The sequence below is a fragment of the Adiantum capillus-veneris genome, chromosome 5 (assembly GCF_014529385.1).
Source record: "Adiantum capillus-veneris isolate H3 chromosome 5, ASM1452938v2, whole genome shotgun sequence".
Classification (NCBI taxonomy): Eukaryota; Viridiplantae; Streptophyta; class Polypodiopsida; order Polypodiales; family Pteridaceae; genus Adiantum; species Adiantum capillus-veneris.
The window spans coordinates 43,451,941-43,466,213 of record NC_140935.1 but is presented as its reverse complement, the minus strand read 5'-3'; positions in this window follow the sequence as shown (position 1 = coordinate 43,466,213).

Below are 14,273 nucleotides of genomic sequence, written 5' to 3'. Positions count from 1 at the left end.
GACTGCCCAATAGTCTTCTAGGAGACTTAATTCTCATTGGTTTCTTTTATTAAATGTTTTTAAATTAACTAAACTAGATTTACTCTAGCTTAATTCTCATTGGTCCACTTCAAGGGTCATCCAATAGAAATTGGGCACACCTTGTGGGCATCTGGCCTAGGGAGCTGACATGTGTCCCTCATTCCCTTTGTGTAAAGGGAGCCTGTGTGTGTATGTGTGGCTTTCTCTCTCATCCCCTACCTTTAGGGCTCGCCCCCTCCCATGTAGGGATGTGCAAAGACTTTTAGGGCACACACAAAGCATCCAATTTTCCCTAGGGTTGACCTTTGGACACAACCTTTGAATTTTGGAACCTTAGCATTTTGGAAGTCTTAATGGGCTGAACCTTAGGGTCTTTTTAGCCCATTGTTGCACATGGCTCTTTTGCAGATGGCCCCCCCTTTGGATCCCTACTGTGGCCGGTCTGCTAGCTTAACCAATATTCTAGCTTTTTCTCCCCTGGCCTTCCCCACATTAAATGATCAGTTTAATATGAGAAAATCATTTAGGAGAATTAGATATTGAGTATTATGACACAAAAAGATACATACATAGATAGATAGAGAGAGAGATAGAGAGAGAGAGAGTTTTCTAATGCTTTGATCATTTACTAAAGAGAAAAATTTCAACATCAAGTTTTGCTTTAGAAAAGAATACCTTAGTGGGAAAGTTCCTAGAGAAATTAAACTTATACTATCTCTTGTTTTTGTAAAGCAGAGACCTCATGGCAGCTAAAGTGTCTGTTGAATGCTTTGTTCATGGGTTTGAAGCATAGGAGATAGTATTTGATCATATAATGATCCATTACTCTCCATAGAAGAAAGATGATTTTTACCAAATCATTGTTCGAGGTTTCTTTCCAGGCGTTACTATAGAGGAAGCTTGGAGAACCTATGATCGTACATCTATGACTCGAGATGGCATACCCTTTCACCAGGTTTTTGTCAGAATTCAAAATGATCCCAGTCAATGGTTTTGTAACCTATGCCTATTACAGTTACGAGAAAAGTTGGGGTACTCGGATTCTCTCTACCTTGATTCCAAGTTAGGTTGTTGCTCTATTTGTGAAGATTACTGTAAAATCAATGCTTTAAAGAGCGTTGCGGGCTCTAAAAATATACAAAATCACAAAGAGCTTGCTTTCAAGCATCTGAGTGCGAAACAATCTTTCCAAATAATCAAATGTAGACTCGGGATTGATCATGTAATGGTCAAAAACAATTTTATTTGATTGTACTATGTGAAGAGTAACTTAGGTTGATGGCAAATTTCCATGTAATTTTTCACTATACCTCATAGCTTATTGTCTCTCTAGTATGGTTGTAGATAGTAAGCTAGATAGAGATTGTCTATTTTCATTGTTTTTTTAAATCAAGAGTACTTCTAATCTACATGGCTAGGTATTAGAGATGTACAAATAAAAGAGCATTAAACCTTTTCTATTTAATTGTCACATTTTATCTGTCGAACCACTATACTTTTTTGTAGACATTGAAATGGAGATTACTCATGCTATACCTTATGTTATTGCAACCAATGGGGTGCCAACTCCTCAAATAGTGTTAGTATCTACATTACCAAATGAAGAGGATATATTATCGTCTCCTCCTATTTGTGATGTATGTGCGGAAAAAAGAGCAGCTCAAAATATCGAGAGGATTTCAAAAAGGCAGATTATTGACAACCTTGAGGAGATCAAAGCCCCCTGCACTAGAGTTGATACAATGCAAACCAATGTCTCTGGCATGATTGAAACACTTGGCTCTATGTTGGATATTGAAAGCAAAATTCTATGGAAATTGAGAGAAGAGGCAAAAGTAGTGCGTGTAGAGATTGGAGAGTGAGGCATACATGCCAGAGAAACTTTCAAAAGTTGAAGAAACTCAAAAGATGATATTAGCATCTATTGAGAATCTGCACAAAGAGGTTTCAAGAAGTCAATGTGGACCAAAAGGTAGAAATCAAGATAATACTTTGCAACACATATGACAGAATTCAAGAGTATTGTCAACAAGTTGGGTGCCTTGACAAAGGTCTAAGATTCAAAACTTTCAGAAATCCGACATACTTCAAATCAATTAAGTGCTTTAGGTAGATTGTGTCTACATAAGCCACATCAAGTTTCTTAACGTCCTAATCCACACAATGCCACAAATATATAATGCTATGTTGTATCCTCATGAAACTTTGTTTTCAGGTATTTGTACGCTAGCAATGCATCTATTGTATTCAATTCTATGTAGAAGAGAGACTTTGATATTCTAATGTTTATTAATTGTTTGCCATGTTTCTTGTTGATTTATGTATAAAAATATATATAGATTATTATTAAGCAAAGTAGCTTATGTGACGTATCTATTTGCATGTGAATTCTTAGATGGTATCTAGACCACATATATTATTAGTTGGTCATGTACGACATAGTCGACTATGTGATGAATCTCGAAGGGCAAGATGTCAAATAGCACGAGAGGGAATGAGGCATTCACCTAAAAATACTATTGGTACTTTACTAGGGTGCACTGAAGGACAATTTACCTAATGTACATGGAAGAAACTCTAAATCCATGGATATCGATATAACTGAGAACATAATAGTTCGATGTAATGAGGAGACCATAAATCCTATTGTTATATTTGAAGAGGGAAACTATTCTAAAGTGACAAAGTATTGTTTGTCAACCCGCTTTGATTACCCTACTTTGCCTCTTCTACATCACAATACTTTAGCATCTGTTCTTTTCAAAAAGTGTGTGTTACACAACTTGGGAAGCTTAGATTTTGTTTACTCTAAATGTGGAGCAAAGGCTTGGAAGGATGAACGAAAGACTATCCAAACATTTGTTGGCAAATATTGTTGCTCTGATGGAAGAGTTAGGCTACTTCCATTGAATGAACCACCAGTGGAATTGAGAGATTTGATGAGTTCAACCTCAATAAGAAGTAGACAGTTTTTACAGAATGTTCGGGGATATAATAATGTATTGGCATTTGCATCTCTTGGTGCCCATATTGACGACACTATTAATTATGGTGGGAGAGGTATATACACTTTTAAGGTGCACGGCTCAATTTATCATAATATTGGTTCTTTGGCACTAGTTGAAGGTTGCAATGAGGTCCCACGCTTTGCCCAATTATAATTTTTTGATAATGAACATGAGTTGAATAACAGATTGCATCATGTTCCAAATTTAGATCGTAGTGTTCTAGACTATTTACAATCTCTGATGCACATAGTAAATCCCTATGCCAATGCTCTACAGTGTGCTGCTTCTATGTGTGGAGATGTTATTGCTCTCAACATTAGGATGGTTATTGAAGAGCACCGATGTAATGTTTGGCAATATCTTGCTCGAAAGGGTTCTGAAGTTGCTGCCATTGTGTGCCTGGAGAAGGGGATGATAGGAATATTGGCCATCACAACATTGTGTTGAATTTTCAACATGGAGGCTTGAAAAGAGTCTCCAGTATGCATAGAGCATATATGTCTTTATTGCATGTTTTGTTGCTTCCAAGTGGAGAAGATGGGTGGCATCCTTATTTAGAGACTAGCAATGGATAAAAGGTGAGTCAAAAGCAATATTATACTTTTCGCTTACAAATAAGAGATGATATAATGAAATGTTTTCTTCGAGGGGATAGGCTACTACAAAAATATATTGTTGATGCCTTTAGTACTATGGAGGAGTCACGACTATTGTGGATGAGAAGTAATCAAACAACACTTCGTGCTAAAGTGTACCAAGGATTGGTTGACATGGTTGAAGCTAGAGATGGCTTAGAGAGGGCTGAAGGTCAAAATTTTGGCCGGAGAATTGTATTGCCTTCTTCTTTTGTTGGAGGTCCAAGGTATATGTGTCAATTATACCAAGATGCAATGGCAATTGTTTGTAGTAAAGGTAAACCATATCTCTTTATTACATTCACATGTAACCCACGATGGAAGGAAATTGATGATGCTATACTACCTGGGCAAATCAATCCTCTTGATATCATTGCACATGTGTTTTATCAGAAGTTTCAAGATATGATGCATTTACTCATCAAGCAAGTTTGGGGAGGTCATTGGGCATGTCTCAGTTATAGAGTTCAAAAGTGAGGTCTCCCTCATACTCATATATTGTTGATATTTGCATCAGAATACAAGCCTGTAGATACAAGTCACTATGATAAATTGGTTTTTGTGTTGAGCTCCCTGATAAGAATGTGTTCCAAAATTATTTAATTGATATAGTGAGCCACTGTAATGTTCATTGACCATGTGGTCCTTTGAACCAAAATTCTCCATGCATGGTTGATGTAAAATGTAGATTCAAGTTTCCACATACATTTAGTACGTCTACGACTGTAAATGAAAGTGGATATCCAGTGTATCTAAGACAAGATGATGGAAGGTTTGTTCCATCAAAAGATTACAATTTGGATAATTGTTGGGTTGTTCCTTATGGCCCTCTCTTATGATTGAGGTACAAAGCCCACATTAATGTTGAGATTTTCTCAACTATCACTACTGTAAAATAACTTTATTAGTATGTTTATAAGGGACATGATCGGGCCGCTGTTGTTTTTCAAGATTCTGAAGGAGTTATTGATGAAATCAATAGTTATCTCAATGCACATTATGTTTCTACATCCGAGGCTATGTGGAGAATATTTGGCTTTGACATGCACAATGAAAAGCCATCTATTCAACGACTCCAAGTACACCTTCCATCACAGAATATGGTTACATTCCAAGATTGTGATGATATATTAGACTTGATGAATAATGAGCAAAATAAAATAACTACCTTGACAGAAAGGTTTGTTGCAAATCAAAACTATCCAAAAGAAAATAGCCTCACATATGAAGATTTTACAAGTGCTTGGGTTTGGAATAAAATGAAAAAGATATGGTCTCCAAAACAACATGGAGTTTCTATTGGAAGAATGTATAATATCATCCCAGCTGCTCGTGAAGTTTATTACCTGCAAATGCTACTGAATATTTGCTAGTGATGTGAATTCTTTGAAGACTTATAGACATATGATGGTCATTTTTATGCTACATATAAGGAGACATGTATAGCTAGAGGATTATTGCAAGATGATGAAGAATAGTTACTTTGCCTCCAGGAGGCCTCTTTTTTTCAAAATGGAATGCAATTGAGATAGCTCTTTGCAATCATATTGGTCTTTTGTGAGCCACTACATCCAAGTGCTCTATGGGACTGATTTTGTAACAATGGGGATAACAATGAGACTGCTTTTTCAAAGGACGAGCAATACTTGCTCCTCAAAACAAAGAGGTTAATTCAATCAATGACTATGGATTGCAAAAAATGTATGAAGACTCAAAAGGGTATCTTAGTGCAGATTCAATTTGCATGTCTGAGGAAAACACACGTTTGTATACAGTGGAATACTTGAATAGCCTTACACTTAGTGGTGGTTTTCCACCTCATGCTTTGGTCTTGAATGTAAATGCTCCTATCATGCTATTGTGGAATTTAGATCCAAGACGTGGATTATATAATGGAACTAGAATGATATGCAAATAGTTCAATCGCGAGGTAATTGAGGTAGAGATAATAACAAGATCAAATATTGAGAGAGAGTCTTTATCCCAAGGATAGATTTTGTTGTCGGAACTCATCAGGGACTTCCATTCCAAATGAAGCGTCATCAACTCCAATCAAGCTAGCTTTTGGAATGACCATCAACAAAGCACAAGGACAAACACTGGGAACTCTTAGTCTATATCTTGCATCATCAGTCTTCTCTCATGGACAACTATATGTTGCAATGTCATGTGTGCGAAGTGTAGCTGCTGTGAGAATTATTGTTAACACTAAAGACACTCAAGCGGAATCATGCTATACTCCAAACATTGTATTCAAGGAAGTATTGCAACTAGCAAATTCATAATATCAAGTATAATATTGACATATTGGCTTTCACTTACATCAAAGTATTTTCCACAAATAAATCCTCAACACAATGCATTGTACATATTGGGACATATCACTGAATTTATTCAAGGTATTTCTCTTTTTTTTTCTAGGTGGCCTATTATTTTCTTAAGAAGAATGGTTTACACATTGAATTATTTTATTGAAGATCCACCACAGTGGAGGGGAAGAGTTCAAGCTATGTTTTTTGTGACCTTATTCGATACCACCCATATTATATTGTAAGAGTTTTTATATGGAAAAATTGTATTTCTAAGTTTTCATACGGTGCTACATAATATTGGATGTGTTTGCAGAGATCATTATTATCGAGGATTTTTCATTGTAGGAGTTTATGAAATGCTATATTTACATAGAGATATTGATATGGCTATGGAAGCTCTCGGATACTACCATGTAACCACTTCTTTAGATCAAGAGATTCAACAAATTCAAGTCAGTATTTGGTATGTGAATGATGAAAGACCAGTTAATACACAACAAGTGGGGGTTGCTGGAGACCGCACTACACCATATCGATTGAGAATATTCGTGCAAGTTGAAACACCCCCCCGTATCTTGCAGTATGTATATAACATAGGTCCTTGGACTTAGAATACCTAAGGTGGTCTCTCACAGACTACACTTTGGACGATAGCTTTTTTGTATTGTCTTTGTTACATTCTATATTTTATCGATGCATATTAGTGAAATTATATGATATTTCAAAGTATTTTCTCTCGCTCTCTCTCTCTCTCTCTCTCTCTCTCTCTCTCTCTCTCTCTCTCTCTCTCTCTCTCTCTCTCTCTCTCTCTCTCACACACACACACACTCACTTTGGCATGTCCAGAGTTATGGTCTATGGAGCACATAGAGTAGGGAAGCACAGAGCTCCTCGCTCGGGAGAACGGCCAATTGTATGCACCATGCCGGATGAGACCAAACGAAGGATTATCCTTGATAATAGTTGGATCTATTTGAGGGATACAAAATGTTTTGTATGTGAAGATTGCACTATTAAGCAGCAAAATATGCGTCGCAAGACATATGATGAAAAGAATAAGAAAAACAAGGAGATCTCTCACGAAGCAAATGTGATCAAGGAGGAGGCAAGTCTCTTGAGCAAATAGAGATGTGTGACCTATGAGACCAAGTTACAATTGAAAATATGATTTTGGAATTGTAATGGATACCCATGGAATGCGGGGGTTGGCATTGATGAACTAGCAAGCAAAACCGATGTTGTACTTCTTTTTTATACTTGGGAACATGATACACAAAGGATTACCGGTTTGGAGGATTAAAATGTACATTCATTGATGTGGTTAAAGAATCTCAAGCAACAAAGAGGACAAGGAGGGGTAGCATGTATGGTTAAGAAAGGACTTGAAGATTTTGTATCAATTGTGAAAGATGACAAGTACAAACGTTATGTATGGCTGAAAATTACAACACCAAAAAGAGCACCCATTTTTGTAGCCGGTCTCGCTACATTCCTCACCGTGATTCCCTCTTTTATGCTTGCATGGATAGAGATCGGCCATTTTTTGATCTAGAAGAGGACATTGCTTATTTCAAAGGCAAAGGTGATTTGGGGATATGAATGCTGGTACAAAAACATTGCAACATGATACTCAATAATTTGATATGCCATACTCAATAATTTGATATGCCATACATTTCAAGGGAGTTGGAGGAAGTTCACTTGTATGACTGTACTTCAATGGATGAGAAAGAGCTGGATCACTATGTATGGATTTCAAACGAGCACCAATGTACATTGAAATGGTTGAGCAAAAGTTATGGATGACAAAGCTTCAATATGATGCTCCATTGGAAACTAAGTGGGAAGCTTTCAAGAAAGTTATTTGTTCTTGTGCCGAAGAATACTTTGCCATAAAGCATCTCCATGGTATCAACAGATAGATCACACAAAAGGTGGTTTGATAAAGAATGTCAAGATGCTCAAAAATCCTTGATAAAGCTTGATGCAACTATGGACAAAGACAACTATCAAAGTCATTTGCATACATACAAGGCATTGATTCAAAAGAAGAGAAGAAGATAGAAGTAAAGCAACAAATTTTTCAAATCCAAGAAAAGGCACATGCATGTGGAAAATTTTGGAGAAACTTGAGAGGCAAGCGGGTTAAGAATTTTGGTAACTTGAGTCTTGTGGATATGTACACACATTGTAGGTAATTATATGAGCAAGCAAATGCTGAAAAAATACCATTTTATGGTTCACTCTCATGTATGCCCTCTTTTTTTTACTATTGAGGATGTATGTGGTGGGCTTGAAAAGTTGGCCACTCGCAAAGTAGGAGACCTTCAAGGTATCAATCCGGAGATGATCAAATGGACGGGAGATTCTACCCATGAGTGGATGTGTGATATGTTCAACCTTGCACTTCAACATGGTATGCCTTATTATTGGAATACTAATTGGGTTAAGCCTTAGCATAAAGGAGGGGATGTGAAGAATGTAAACAACTACCGGACTATAATGATTGGGTCTCTTATGGAAAAGTTATTTGGGTGCATAATGGAGATGAAATTGAGTGATTGGTCTGAAGAGAATGAAAAACGTGCAAAAGGACAAGCGGGTTTTTGTCGATGACATAGCACCATTGATCATCTTGTCACTCTTCATGTTCTCATGGAGGAAAGTTGGTTGAAAGGTAAGCAATTGTATTGTTGTTTTGTGGACTTTAAGAAATCCTTTGATATGATTCCACGTAACAATTTGTGGAGAAGGATGGAAGAACTCCAAGTGCCAAGTGAGTTTATGCTTGCAGTTTCTTGAATCTATGAGAAGGTGATTTGTCAATTGCACATGGGAAGAGAAATTTCATAAATGTTTATAAGCACTATTGGGGTTAAACAAGGATGTCTGTTACCACCAAGTCTCAGTTTGGTCTATGCATCGATCAATTACAACAAATGGTACTTGACTTTATGCAAGAAGAAGGCATTGAATAGATCACTATTTGCAATGCGGTAATCATGCTTTTGTTGTATGCATATGATGTGTAGTGCTTCTAGCACACACTTTAGAAGCTGCACAAAAGCTTACGATTGTCCTTGAGAACTTCTGCTTGCATAGTGGGCTGATTGTGAATGAATCCAAAACAAAGGAGAACTTTTGCTTGCATAGTGGGCTGATTGTAAATGAATCCAACCATAAGGAGAAGCCATGCATTGTGTACATCAATGAGACACTTGAAGTTGTTGAGAGCTTTAAGTACCTTGTCCTTGAGGTTTCGTCCAATCACAAATGGCATAAATGTGCCATGCATCATTTGGAAGTGGGAAAGAGAGCATATTATGCATTTGAGAACATGTGTAATGCGAGAAACATCAAGTGTTGGGTTCTCAAGAAGTATCTTTTTGATGCATTGGTGACACCGATTCTTCTTTATGGAGTTGAAGTGTGGGGCTGGAGTATCTCAAAATCTACTTGGAAAGAGTTTGAGAATTTCCAAAAGCATTTTCTTGCAAACTTTCTCCAAGTTAAGACACAAACACCATGTATGCTCCTACTTCTTGAGTCAGGATCTCTTCCAATTGAGGTTATGGGCATGGAAAGGGTTGTGGAGTACATGATGAAGATGTGTCAAAACCCCTCACGTCGACTTCTACAATTGCATGGAAAGCAAGTAAAAAAGTTCAAAATATGCATAAAAGCAAGATCTTGAGCACGGGATGAATGCAAGACTTAAAAAAGTGGTTTGAGATGGGATGCATTACACTTGCTACATGATGCTTCAATTGACTCCCAAGTGAATGAATCTTTTCTACAACGCCAATGTATTGCGGCTTGGGAGGAATCCAGTGGGTCATGCTTCATACATTACACGACTCATATTGCCCCCAACTACAAAACCATGTTCTTCGCTGAAAGAGAAAACCATACTCACACTTACATGCCTGAGCCTATCCCCTTGTCGGAGATTCGCACTATCGCAGCCATTCAGCTTATCTCTCATTTCCTTCATCCGAGATAGGGTGTTGGGGCAATGGAGAAGAGTCAAAATGACTGTGCACATTATGCTCACTGCATGTCTGAGAGTCTGAGTACCACACACTACTAGAGTGCTAAGCTTTTGGTCACATCCAAACTTGCTACTCTCACATTTTTAGCCATGACTTTGACCTACACACTTTCCTCTCCCAGCCACAGTGTGGTCTCTCCATTGCGACTCTCATCACCACAATTTTGGAGCATTGAGAGTCACTCATCATCCATACACATACTACATCACATGTCACTTTGGTCCCATAGGTCATATTTTACCTCCGAGGACGATAATAAAATCTCTCTCTCTCTCTCTCTCTCTCTCTCTCTCTCTCTCTCTCTCTCTCTCTCTCTCTCTCTCTCTCTCTCTCTCTCTCTCTCTCTCTCTCTCTCTCTCTATCTATCTATCTATCTATCTATCTATCTATCTATCTATCTATCTATCTCTATCTGTACATTGACTTGCAAACCCTAGCAGCAGCCTCCTCCTTTCTTTGCCAACATGCCCCTAGGCGAGGGGCTGCCCTACGGGGGGGGTCCCCGGCTCTATCTAGCACTACCCTGCTCCAAATCCAACTCCCGTAGCCCTCAGCACTTCCCCGTTCCGCCACTATAGCACCACCCCCTGCTCCAGCGGCACCCTCACGGGCCCCCTCCCATACCCTCACAGGCTTGCATCCCCCAATGGGCACTGTCTTGCATCCCCCACACACTCCACCCCGCCCTGCTTTTCAAATCTCTTCACCTTCAAGCTTTGACAGAGGCAAATTAAAAACTCCTTAGCGGCCTTTCCCACCCCGAGCATACGGACAACCCACCTTCGGGTCTCCTAAACAATAGCGATGGCCACCCCAGCTTCATCCTGCGGCAAGCTCACATTTGTAGAAGTCATAGCAACAACACTAAAGCAGGACAACATTTTTGGCCTTCAAACTAAAGTTGGAAATCTTCGCAAAGAGAATGAGGAGCTCAAGCAAATACTTGCTGCCATCGAGAGACAGTGATAGCCGTTTTTTCAGCTCTTAGTAATTGCCACAGTGAGTTACCTCACCCTACCAAAATCACCCAAACACTGTGGCTATCCCTACCATTTCACTGTACATAGGCGTGCGTGAGTCACGGGACTTTTCCCATATCTTCTTAAAAAACCCTCAATGAGCTAGTCATTGGGCTAGTTGAGCCAAAAAAATAAAAAATATAAAAAATATAAGTATATTATGGCCCATGCGTATGTAAATATTTCTTTGTATATAGGGCCTAAATAAAATATTTTTTCATAATTATTTTGGTATTTATTTAAATATTTCTACCTAGGTGTGTGTTATTTATGCTCTGTACATTGCCTCACCATTACCACAATTTTTCTTACCATTTTTCATACTCTTTATTCCATATAGAAATATTTTCATGTAAGCTTCTCTTATATTTGGTGTAACTCCACCCCAACAAAAATCCAAAAAAACTAGTTTTATTTATGTGTATATTTTTTCACTATTGTGATTTTTCCCTTCCTACATCTATTTTGTTTTTTTTTCTAAAAAATTAGAACACCAAAAATATTTATCTTTTTATGGTAGCCTCATAATGAGAGAGATTTCTTTTGACCCCTTTATATTTTTTTCCACTTATATTATTTATATTTGACATGTACATATTTTTTAGACCCCTCAATATTTGATTTTCTTAGTTGTACTATTCACTTATATCATAATCTCAACAATATCTTCAATTATAGACCTACCAAATAAGGTCAAGGGTAGGTGGCATGCATACATGCACTATGGAGGGCTCACTCTTGGAGGTATTCAAAAGAATCATCCAAAGAAGGACCCCACAAAGACCTTGTGCAGTGGAAAAAAACGGTCGGTTTTGCTGAATTTTTAAAGTTCACTTGCTCTCTGAATTTGAAAAGGTGATACAAACAAAAGTTGTAGCTCGTGGCCTGAACTTTTGCCTCAAATTTTTTCATATTTTTTTGAGCTACCAGCTGTGATCTATGATTTTATTAGTGGACCCCAGTTTTCCCATGCTATGCAGCCACACTCTCTCTTCCACTTTATCATTTTCCTCTTTCACATACACTTCTCCACTCATCATCCCCACCTCTCTCACCACTCCTCTCTGCACCCTACTCACCTTCTCCTCAACCTTGAAGAATAAGAGAAACCATGGTGAACTCATACCTCCCACACACAATTCCATTTCAAAATTGACCACCTAGTCTCATTTTTCCTCCTCCAATTTACCCATATCTATCAAAAAAACCACAAAATTCAGCCTCTTCTCTTAAAAGACAGCATCATGGTGGTTGATTACTCAGCTTCAATTACCTTGTCTCTCAAGGAAGGTCAAGAGTGGAGAAAAAATGTACCGTCAAAGCTAGTGGACCGTCAACAAGCATCAAAATTGGCCCTACTCAAGATACTTGGAGCATCAACCTTGTAAGAAATCCACCTTTTCTTACCTCTTAAGAGTTTTTCTTCCTTATTTGTATCCTACATGGATACTCCCATTGTAAATATCCAATTCCATTTGTAAATTAATACTAACTATACTAACACTAACCCACTATGAAAAGTCCTATCACCTCCATTTCTCTCCTCTCTCTTTCCCCACCAACTTCTTGATAATTCCAAGCAAAAGAAATTAGATAAATGGCTGAAAATCTAACCCAACCATGGTTAGAGGAGTAACCCTAGCCTTCAAAATTGCTATAAAAGGAGGGTGTGGCTAGCACAAAAGGGGGAGCCATAAGCAAGAGCACTATGCTATAGCTTGAGAAGCCAAGCTCAACCTCTCTAGAAGGAGCTCTTGAGTGGAAGCTCATTGTCTTATGCATGTGCATGTGTTGTAATAGGGGATTAGCAAGGGAACTCTATGCCATTTGTAAGAGAGAGAGTGTTCATTCAATTGAGAGTAGGAAATCTATCATTTCTTCTACTAGTGTAAGCCCAACATTTGCTGAATCAAGGAGGGTGGATTTGGACTAAGCTTGGATACTTTGTCTCCCTTCCAACGTGAAGTAATGGACAACAATGATGCGTAAGTGTCTTGGTGTTTTTTGTTAAGTTCTTGATAGCTTGTCTCTGGTGTTGTCATCAATCTAGCCATAAATCCCACATACTGTAAGAGGGCGACAGGGTGGAGAGGACTCCCCTGGCCTTAAGACAGTGATTGGGGTGGTTTTTTCTTGTGATGCGTTGTGGTGAAATTTACGCAAGCTATGTTGAACAAATACTAATCTCACTTTGATTTGTCATGGGAGATTTGTAAGAAGGTATTAATGCAACAAGCACCCTCTCCCCCTTTTTATCTCTTTCTTACATATATATATTTATGTTTGCTTGATCATTAACGATACACTTCAAAGCAGCCCGAGCACCATCTCTCTCTCTCTCTCTCTCTCTCTCTCTCTCTCTCTCTCTCTCTCTCTCTCTCTCTCTCTCTCTCTCTCTCTCTCTCTCTCTCTCTCTCTCGTGTTTTAGTGTGTGAGAGTATTCCATTTGTGTTAGGGTTAGTGTAAATTCCTTGCTTGTTTGTGGGTTGCTCTGACGATTCTCCTCTTTTGCGTCCTAGTTCGCTCTTAAACTAGGTGGTGCCCCTTGTGTAGTTGGGATTTGGCTGGGGGTTTGTTGTTTTGGTTTGTGTTGTGTTGTGCCCCAGCCCCATTGAGCAGCACGGGAGCCTTGAAGGGTGTCTAGAGGTTGCTCTTCTTGTTGCCCGCCTCGGACCGCTTCAAATTGGTGCCCCCACTGAGGACGGCTTGTGTATTTTTGTGTAGAATCAACCTTTAGCATAGTCAAGTAGTTTGCATGAATCACGAAAATTTGTATGATCCCTTCATTCCCATTGCAAGGCAAAAGGTACACATAATTGTTAGTACTAAGTTGCAATTTCAACGTGTCATTCGTAGAATTTTAGGTCCTCTTAGGTTGGCGGAGATAAACGCTTCAGTAAATCCTTTTATTTTGTCTCTCCTTAGGTACGACCTTAGTTTGGACGTGTATATTTTTGTTTTGTTTTAAGCATTAGGTCATGCATAGACCATGGATAATGGCCCAGGAATAGAGGTTTTCCCCTTCCATTTCACTCCACACATTAGAATAAACATTGCAATTAGTGGGAAAATCCATTTTCAACAACGTATGGTGTTCATGTTTGGTGCCCAAAGAGTAGGAGAAATTCTTGCATCACCAAACCCTGTCATTCTACCTCTCATCAACTACCACACTTCTTTTGATGTGCATGTGTTCATTTTATTTTAAAATGAAGTGCAGCCTGGC